Below are 10,774 nucleotides of genomic sequence, written 5' to 3'. Positions count from 1 at the left end.
CCGCGCGCCGGCGTCTGCCGACAGCGTTGGTCAATAGGGTTGCTTATGATGATCGACAGAAGTCTTTCCTCTCTTCAATGAATGAAAAAGTGTGTACAGCATTGAAGCCGGCTGGAACAGCATGAAAGTTAATATATTCACAGATGGAAAGGAAAATCGTACCTCAATCGAATTTTACATCTCATTACTCGAACGTTTAGCAGCTTAAAGAGGCCTCATCAAAGCAAAATCGGTCGCTGATTTTCGTTAGCATTACGTGCAAGAATGGAAAACTACCAAGAGCCTTCATAAATAGTTCTTTCCGCAAGCCAATATTTTTCCTTCTGCAACTCTACTGTTCAGCAAATTAAACGGGACAAATAACATATGGTCGATGGCTGGTGAGATCCGTCAAGAATTTGCGCCAGTGAGATGATCTTTTCATGTTCCCTGACTCATCAATAGCACAAAATCTTGAGCCCCTCCTAGACATGATATGACTGTCTATCTCCAAAACCTTTCAACTCTCTGTTTATTCTGTTATCTATGAGATTTACAACATTTATCTGTGCACCAAGCGCTGCAAAACAAGCTATAAATGGATAAAGATAACGACTTCTTAGGTCTAAAGCAAATTTATTCCAAAGTTAAGACTTAACTCAATTTTGATGTGTTTATTTGTTTGTTTGTTTTAAAATCTCGTAAAAAATGGCTCTCTCTTAGTACGGGCGAAAGGATCAACCGATAGAATTTACGAATCGCTTAAAGTTTTAAAAGTGTAAATGGTTTACAAGCAGCAGAATGGTATGATAGATTGACTTCAACTTGATCCTGGTCGTTCAATGTGAGTTTCTTTGATTCAACAAAAATTTTTGCACAAAGTTCCATTATTTTCATCATGTCCTTCATAATCTGCCTCTTCGTCTTCTTATGTATCTTCTGCGGTGCTTCATCCAATTATAACTCCAGTTATGTTTCTGTCAATCTATTACAGAAAAGCAAAATAAATTAATCTAAAAATATCCTTACTACGCACAGATAAGTTTTTAACCAGTATTGAGTTATGAAAAGTGCGTTTGTAGCCCACGTGGCAGTTGCTGGAGGGATGGTGAAAATTAAAGTTTGTGTATTAGTCCCTAAAGTGGAAAACGGTCCTCGAATAGAGGTAATGTCTATTTTGTCTAACATTCCCTTCAGCAAGGGTAACGACTGCTAAGTATTGACCAAGCGTGAATCTGAAAATGACAAGTTCTGTAATAATAGTTGCGTTGCCGTTTTAGCCAAGGTTATGTATACCCAGGTGTGATGTCACAAGGCATTGAATGACTTATGTTGCTAAGAAAATGGTTGGAGGACAATGTCAGTTACTTTAAGTAACACTTTCATTGAAGTACCTAGATGCACTTTCACACATGCAAGCCTAAAAATGAAGGTTGCAGTTTTGTTAAAAGTTACAACACTATAGTGTACACTGTGATTACACGTATTACAAGTCTGGCTACAGATGGCAAAGATAGAAATGGGTTGTAACTTGTAAAAAACGGCCAACTTTTTCAAGTCCTCTCGTGTCTTCGAAAAATTGATAAAAATTGAAAACTATTAAAATCATTTGACACCTTTTTATTGGTGTTTTGGGGGCATTTCATAAACAGAAATAGGTACTTAGATTCAGTTGCAGCACAATTCTTGATCAAAACACATAAAAATCCCCATGATATAGCCCCTTTAAAATGGATCGACTTTTCATAATTAACCCTTTAATCCCTAAGAGTGCCATTTGGCACATAAGGCCACAACTCTGTCAATATTTGACAGATTTCTATGAATTTTTCACACCAAGATGGTCTTGAGAAGATCTACTCATTAAAAGGATAAAAACGTAACCCCCTCCCATTTGTGATATGGTTGACCACCCCCATAACTTTTCAACTTTTTCCCCTAGAAGTTGTGGGTCTTAAGACATCTCTCACATTAATGAAGATGTTGAGACCTGCAAAATAAGCTATAGATTAGGGGTATAACTAATATACACAAGGATTGGGACGTTTTTGAAGTTTTAAATTTTTACGTTTTAAGGCCATTTATCTCAAAGCCATAACTTTTCTCATTCATAATTATATCAGTTATGAAATACACTCATGAGTAGCCTAAAAAATAATGGTATATCATACATAGACATTGAGTTTGTAGACTTGGATCTGGAGAAAATGTTGTTTTGCCTTAGGGTTAAAGGGTTAACTTGCTGCTCTCTGTAAGGTAGTGTATTGTCTAAAATGTATTTACAGTAGTTTCGTTAGATAGGAACTACTGCCGAACACTTACAACTACTATTTGATCTGACTACTTTGTCTTAAGTAGCTTCCATGTTTGAACTTACCTGTTAAGCTAATTCTTGATCCCAATTTCATCCATGATGATGATGATGAGAAGATTGGTTATTATTATTTCAGAGTGGCCTATCTAAATAGACAGGTTATTTTTCATCAACAATGATTGAATTCTTGACTTGACACGACAAAGCAGACAAAGTGCACCAAATGGCCTAAGGAAAACAAACCCTGCAAGTAGTTAGATATATGAGGGTATCAACCCACTTTTCAAAAAATGATAAAAAATCCCATACAAATCCTTATAAATCCAATATTTTTTCTAAACCCCATAAACCACACATTATCTCACCCCAATAACTACATAAAATACTATTTCAACAATGACTCCTGCAACGGAGACGTCAAAAACATAAATCCTCGGTTTTCAAAACTCCTGCAACGGAGACGCTAAATTTTTATCCTCGTTTCTCAAAAACATAAATCCTCGGTTTTTCAAAACTCCTGCAACGGAGACGCTAAATTTAGGTTTTTCATAAATGACACCAACTCACAAACAATCATCGATTAAATCCAACCAACTCATCAATCGCTGATTTGAATGATGAAGAAAAAAACCGGTCATAACCGGTTTCGAAAAATTATGTAATCTAATTTATATGAACAACCAATTTGATCACAATGATAAAACATATTTTATTCATCCAACATTTGAAAATTACGGAGCCTCAGTTGATGGTTATATAATCAATCGAAAAAGATTAGAACCTAGAAAAGGATATTTGTCTGAGAATGGCTATTATATAATTTCTCCGGGACGTAACAATACATTCCCCGCTCATCGATTCGTCTATGAGGCCGTAAATCAGACACATATTTCTCCTGGATTGCAAATAAATCACATTGATTCCAATCGCCAGAACAATTCAATTGTAAATTTGCAACTGGTTACAGCCTCTGAAAATATGAAACACATGCACAAAGCCAGAAAAGAATTTTTGAACAGTTCATACTCTGAAGAAGAATTGCAAACAGTCAATAGATTAATGGAATTTCCACCAATGGAAGACAATGATTGTGAGTTTACACGCACAGAAAATAAAATAATCAATAAGATGTTTTACAGAATGTGTAACGATTTGGATGACATTAATTTTCCACTTTACAATGATTAATCATCAATGAATTCAAGGGTTGTTTGGCTATGTTTTGATTTGACTATGAATAATGGGGTTTTGGAGGGTAATTTGGACATGAATTTGAAAACCAAAAGGGCTTAAAGACAAAATGAGTATGGTAATATTATGGGTGTGAATGAAAAAAAAATTGTCAGAGTCGACAAAGCATATGTGTGTTCTCAGGCTGGTGAGAATGCATCTTCACAAATTCCAGCCACAAACACTGTTATTTATGATGGAAAAACATATTATTGTCATCCAATTTACCATAATTATGCTGCCTCAAAAGATGGATACATCATTAATCGCAAAAGATTAAAAGCGAGGAAAGGTTTGTTAAACTCAACTGGTTATTTTCAAACAGCTGTTTATTCCGATGATGGAAAAAAAAAGTTGTTCGAATCTCATAGATTCATCTGAGAAGCAATAAATCAACAAATCATCCCACATGGATATCAAATCCACCATGTTAATAATGATAAACAAGACAACTCAATTGTAAATTTGGAACTTGTGACTCCAAAACAAAATATGATATACAAAGGAAATGAATGCAAAGGAATGAAATACAAACCAACACAAAATGTTCCAATGAAATGTGATGTTTTTCATTATCACCCTATTTATACAAACTTTGGAGCCAACAAATATGGCCAAATATTTAATAAAAAAACTAATAGATGTTCAATTGGAATTTTACAACCGTCTGGTTATTTTAATATAACATTTAGTCAAAAAGGTTTACAAAGAAAAACTTTTCATGTCCATCGATTTGTCTACGAATGCATCAAAGGTGATATTCCTGAAGGAATGGAAATAAATCACATAGACTCAAATAAACAAAACAATTGCATTAAAAATCTTGAACTTGTAACTCGTTCAGAAAATGCTAAACACGCTCATGAAGCCAAGAAATACAAAACAAAGATTGAAATTGAAACTGAAAAACCAATTAAATCAATCAAAATGGACATTGAATTGGAGGAATCAGACGACGAGTTTACTGAAGATGAGAAACAATTAATTGATAAAAAATATAATGCCATAATGAATAAAATCAATAATGGTAACTTCCCATACAAAAAACATTTGCAAGAACATTTACCAAACATTGAATTTTGGTAAATATTGTGTAAACATTTCCTGAGTATGCTCAAATGAGTGTATTCAGGGCATGTCCCACAATAAAGTAACACGAAAAAGGAACCCGTCAGATGTTCCACTGATATCTGACATGAATGTTGTTGACAGTCGACATTCATTAGCAAATCTGTCAAACGCAACGAATAAAAATAATATAACATATAATATTATGGATAAAAATAATCTATCCAAATTAACGAAAAATCAATTAATTGAATTATTAATCGCTAAACAAAAACTGGTTCCAATGCCGAGAACCAAAAAAGTGAAACCAATACCCTATCCACGAAAATCTGTCAAACAAATGGTAAAAGAGTACGAGAATACAATCATCAAGCCGCCAATGCAACTTAGAGATGGACCTCAACCTATGCCGAGAAACAACATAATTCCACCTCCGATTCAATTTGCTGATAAACCCAAAGCAGCACCAAGAATGAAGAAAATGGCTCCGATTCCTAGACAGAGAACTCAAATCACAGAAGTTGCAAGAGCATTCAAGGGATATAACAAATCTTATGAAGTTGGAATTAAAAATGAAACAGATCCTTTGATTCAAATGAGTTCAACCAGATTAGCGATAGCTCGTTTTATGAAACAATTATTAACTCAAATGAAAGGAATAAAATTTATTGAAACTTTGACAATTTATTTTGAACAACAAAAAGGAAACCAAACTGTCTCCAGAATTGGATATTTTAATAGTAAACCAAAAACAATAACTAATGCCAATGATTTTCAAGAATCTTTGGATGTTAATGTTGAACAAATTATGAATGATATTCACAAATGGATTAGTGAAGGTTCAGCTTGGATAATTAAATCAATCAATGGACATTACATTAATATTATCAAATATCAGCCTCTTACTGGAAGTTCTTACATTAAACTTCCAACTGAACTTCAACATCACAAATGTGGATTGATAAATCTCAAGAATAAAGACAATGAATGCTTTCGATGGTGTCACATCAGACATTTGAATCCACGAGAAAATAATCCACAACGAATCAAAAAAACTGACAAAGCATTTGTCAAACAATTGAATTATGATAACATTGAATTTCCAGTTTCCATCAAACAATACAACAAAATTGAAACACAAAATAATATTAACATCAACGTATTCGGTTATGAAAACAAACAAACTTATCCAATTTATGTTTCAAAAGAAAAGTTTGAGAATGTGATGAATCTATTGCTAATCTCAGAAGATGAAAACAAACATTATGTTTATATTAAAAATTTTAATAGATTTATGTATCGAAAAACAAGAAATAAAAATAAAAAACATTTTTGTATGCATTGCCTTCAATGTTTCTCCAAGGAAGAAATATTGTTGAAACACAAGGAAGTGTGCATGGAAATAAATGGAACACAATCAATCAAAATGCCCGAAGTTGGTTCCAAAATAGAATTCAAAAATTTTAATAAACAAATGCAAGCACCATTCGTGATATACGCAGATTTTGAAGCAATCACTGAACCAATTCATGGTTGTAATCAATCTAACCAACAATCTTTTACTGAAGCTTATCAAAAACACACTGATTGCGGTTATGGTTACAAAGTTGTATGCTGCTATGATGACAAATATTCGAAACCAATAAAATATTATCGTGGAGAAAAAGCTGTTTACAAATTCATGCAAGCAATGCTTGATGAGGTCAAATACTGCAGACAAACTATTAAATACAAATTCAATAAACCATTAGTTATGTCTCCAGAAGATGAAGACAAATTCCAAAAAGCAACATCTTGTCATATTTGTTGCAAACCATTTACCAAAAAAGATAGACGTGTCAGAGATCATTGTCATATTACTGGTGAATTCCGTGGCTCAGCCCATAATCAATGTAACAGGGATTTTACAATAACTAACAAAATCCCTGTAATATTTCATAATTTGAAAGGATATGATAGTCATTTTATAATGCAAGAAATTGGTAAAATTATTGAGACCAATACTTATGTGGATAGAAAAGGTGAAACCAGACAACACAAAATTAATGTAATCCCAAATAACATGGAGAAATACATGGCCTTCATGTTGGGTTATAATTTAGTATTTATCGACAGTCTTCAGTTTATGAATCAATCATTGGCAAATCTTGTAAAGAATCTACCAGAAGATGCCTTCAAATATACCAGTGAAGTTTTCAAAGGTCGTAAATTACAATTAATGAAACAAAAAGGAGTTTATCCGTATGATTATATGAGTAATTTTGATAAATTCAATGATACTCAATTACCAACCAAAGATGAATTTTACAGTCAAATGAATAATACACATATTACTGATGAAGAATACAGTCATGCACAAAATGTTTGGAATACATTTCAATTTAAAACCATGGGCGAATACCATGATTTATATCTCAAATCTGATGTATTATTGCTGGCTGATGTTTTTGAAAATTTCAGGAAAACATGTTTGGAATACTATAGATTGGATCCTTGTCATTATTTCACATCTCCAGGATTGAGTTGGGATGCAATGTTGAAAATGACTGAAGTCAAACTTGAATTAATCACGGATATTGATATGTATCAATTTGTTGAAAAGGGCATGCGTGGAGGAATCAGTTACATAGCCAATAGATACGGCAAAGCTAACAACAAATACATGCAAAATTGGAATCCAAATGAACCCAGTAAACATATCATGTATTTGGATGCAAACAATCTATATGGATGGGCTATGTCACAACATCTTCCAACTGGGAATTTCAAATGGTTGAATAAACAGCAAATAAAAAACATTAATTGGAAAACGATTCCCAAAGATAATAAGACTGGATATTTATTGGAAGTTGATTTGGAATATCCTCATGAATTACATGACCTGCATAATGATTATCCATGTGGCGCTGAACAAATCAAAGTGACACAAGATATGCTGTCAGATTATTGTCAAAGAATTGCAAAAAAATTTGGAATCAAAAGTGGACAAGTCAATAAGTTGATTCCAACATTGGGAAACAAATCAAAATATGTATTACATTATCGTAATCTACAATTATATCGTGAATTGGGTTTGAAATTGAAGAAAATATATCGTGTTCTATCATTTGACCAATCACCCTGGTTGAAGACATACATTGATTTCAATACACATCAAAGAACTAATGCAAAGAATGCTTTTGAGAAAGATTTTTTCAAACTGATGAACAATAGTGTCTTCGGTAAAACAATGGAGAATATCAGAAAACGGGAAGACATTAAACTGGTGACTAATGAGAAACAATTATTGAAAATGACTTCCAAACCAACATTCATCAATAGCAAAATCTTTAATGAAAACTTGGTTGCAGTCCATAAAATAAAGGAATCGTTGACACTCAACAGACCAGCCTATGTTGGTATGTGTATCCTTGATTTGAGCAAAACATTGATGTACGATTTCCATTACAATTTCATTAAAAAGAAGTATGGTTCAAAAGCTAAGTTACTGTTTACGGATACAGACAGTTCGACATATGAAATTGAAGCCGAAGATGTGTATCAAGATTTTTGGAATAAAAAAGAAATGTTTGATAACTCGGATTATCCATCAAATCATCAATTTTATGACTCCACAAATAAAAAAGTTATTGGAAAATTCAAAGATGAAGCCGCTGGTGTACCCATTACTGTATTCGTTGGATTGAGATCCAAAATGTATTCATATATCAAAGAAAACAACAATGGTGGAAAAACAGCCAAAGGAATCAAAAAGAATGTCATCAAAAATGATATTCAACATTTTGATTACAAAGATGTGTTGTTCAATGAGAAACAATTATTTCACCAAATGAAAACAATCAGAAGTAACCATCATGAACTTGGTAGTTACACCATCAACAAGACATCGTTGTCATGTTTTGATGATAAACGATATTTGTATCCTGATGGAATACACTCATTGGCCTATGGTCATTATGCTATCCAATGATAGTATCAACTTGTGATCAAAACATTGCAACAAAAACTTGTGACAAAACTTGGTTTTTATTTGTTTTTTGATAAATATTTGATTTGAACACTTTGACTCATCTTTTGTGATGAGATATTTAATTTTAATGTTTTTGGAGAAAATTTGGTTTCAATATCTTTACAATTATTTGGTTTGTTTTTTGTCAAATATTTGATTTCGAGACTTTGTATCATCTTTTGTGGTTTCAATATTTTTGAAAACATTTTTGTGTAATTATATTATATACTATATTTATACAAAAATGAAATCCATTTTGAAAAAACCAAAAGATGTTTCCAAGCAGGTGGAATCATCTCTGTGCCAATTCCTGCATTGCAAAGATGAATGTGAATTTTGTGGATATCATGATGAATCCAAAGTTGAAACACAACAATCAATGCCTGATTGTTGTGGATCACAGAATTTGAAAAACATGGAATGTCAATTAACGTGTGTTGCTTGTGGACAGGTTGTTGGTGAAGATTACAAAACAGAATATATCAATTTTCATGCCAATTTGTTCAAAATATACAAGAAAACAGTGTATAATAGAAAATACCATTTGTCGCATACATTAGATAAAATTATTTTGAAAAACAAAATTGAAATCAGTTGTTCAACCAATTTCAAAATTCATAAAATATTCGTTGAAATAAACAAAATACTGCCACAAATCAATGGTAAAAGAAAGAGAATAATCAGTTTGAAATATCTTTTGCACAGAATATTGCAATTTATGAAAATTGATTCTTCCCAAATTGAGTTGACAAAATCCAAAAAAAACAATGAAATTATACAATGTTTATTGGGATAAAATTATGAATATTATTGGACCTGAAATAATACGTATAATCAATCAAACATAAGTGAATATCTGATATTTTTTATCATATTTGTCACCCAATTTATCGACAATCGGTGAATTATCCAAAATGAAATCATCATTTTGAGTAAGCTTGTTTGTCAAATCATCTCTATCAAAATGTCCATTTCTCATTATTTCTTTTATTTCATTCAACAAATGACCATAAGTTTGGAAAGCATATTGACATTGATACAATTTTATTTCAATATTTTTATGCTTCATATAAGCTTGAATTAATACAGACACTGATGATATTGCCAATAATGAAGCTCCACTGGTTGCAATTGATGATGCAATACCACCAGTTGCAAACACAATGGATGAAATATTACCAGCAAACTCCCATTTTTTTAATCTTTTGTATGCACTTTTGTACATCCACATCTTTTTGTGATATGACATGTAATAAGCTTTCAATTCATCAATTTCTTCTTTTGATAATTGATTTGAAATATGATTGAAATCAATTATTAATCTCTTCTTTTGCATATATTATATGGTTATCTTATTTTTGATGCAATAATAGAGACCAGTTATTTGGCCCAAAAACATGCATTTTTTCATCCAAGGATATGTTTTTGTTGCAGAAATTGTATACATATAACCTTTACCCTTTCCATATCTGTTGTAAAATTGACCATAAGCATCATGCAATATTCCATGAGACCTGATATATGGATGCCAACCAAATAATTTATGGAGAATAGCTGTTAAACATCCATCTCCTGGTCCAATTAATCCAATTCCATCATTAATTAACTCTTTGTAAACTTCATCAGGTAAACCTGTGTTGTAATGTTTTTCATACAAATATGTGAATATTACGATACTTTTTATCATGCATTCCTGTCTGGGTAATATTGGAAGACTCAATTTACGGTGAAAATCTATCATCGATGTTCGAATGTGTTCTTGCAATTCTGACAATTCTTTCATTATACAATTTGATTACAATATTTTTATAAAATAAAGTAACGGAGTCCACGACCTAGTGGTTATTGTCAGGTAATTGTATCCTAATATATTCAACAAAATACTTCATTGTCCAATCAGATGGATGATTGTTGAAGTAGCAATAATAGTTTTCAAATGACACATCAAAGAAGAATTCCAATTGATCAAATGATGATGACACCAAACCGGATTTAGAATGATGATATCTGTCATTTCTCCTGATATATGTGTTTGTCACAATAATCTCTTGCAATGTATTGATTCCTTTAATGTCATCTTTACTCAATAATTTTATCCATGTGTAATTTGTTTTTGGTATTGTACCACTTTTTCTTCCTATTCTCATTGCAACTTGATTGTTGAGAAACGTTAC

At 32.1% G+C, this 10,774-nt stretch overlaps 1 long non-coding RNA gene across 1 annotated transcript; it reads right to left on the bottom strand.

Moving 5' to 3' along the window:
- Positions 1–493: 493 nt before the first annotated feature.
- On the bottom strand, positions 494–2,395 carry LOC146454882 (uncharacterized). Its single transcript, XR_014859152.1, has 2 exons — positions 2,357–2,395; positions 494–964 (listed from the first exon to the last, which is right to left on the bottom strand). It is a non-coding gene; the product is annotated as an uncharacterized LOC146454882 (long non-coding RNA).
- Positions 2,396–10,774: the final 8,379 nt, after the last annotated feature.

Source organism: Pavona decussata, unplaced genomic scaffold (assembly GCF_977016875.1).
Source record: "Pavona decussata unplaced genomic scaffold, jaPavDecu1.1 SCAFFOLD_298, whole genome shotgun sequence".
Taxonomy (NCBI): Eukaryota; Metazoa; Cnidaria; class Anthozoa; order Scleractinia; family Agariciidae; genus Pavona; species Pavona decussata.
Note: the sequence above shows the minus strand (reverse complement) of the source record. Positions and strands in the feature narration are given on the sequence as shown.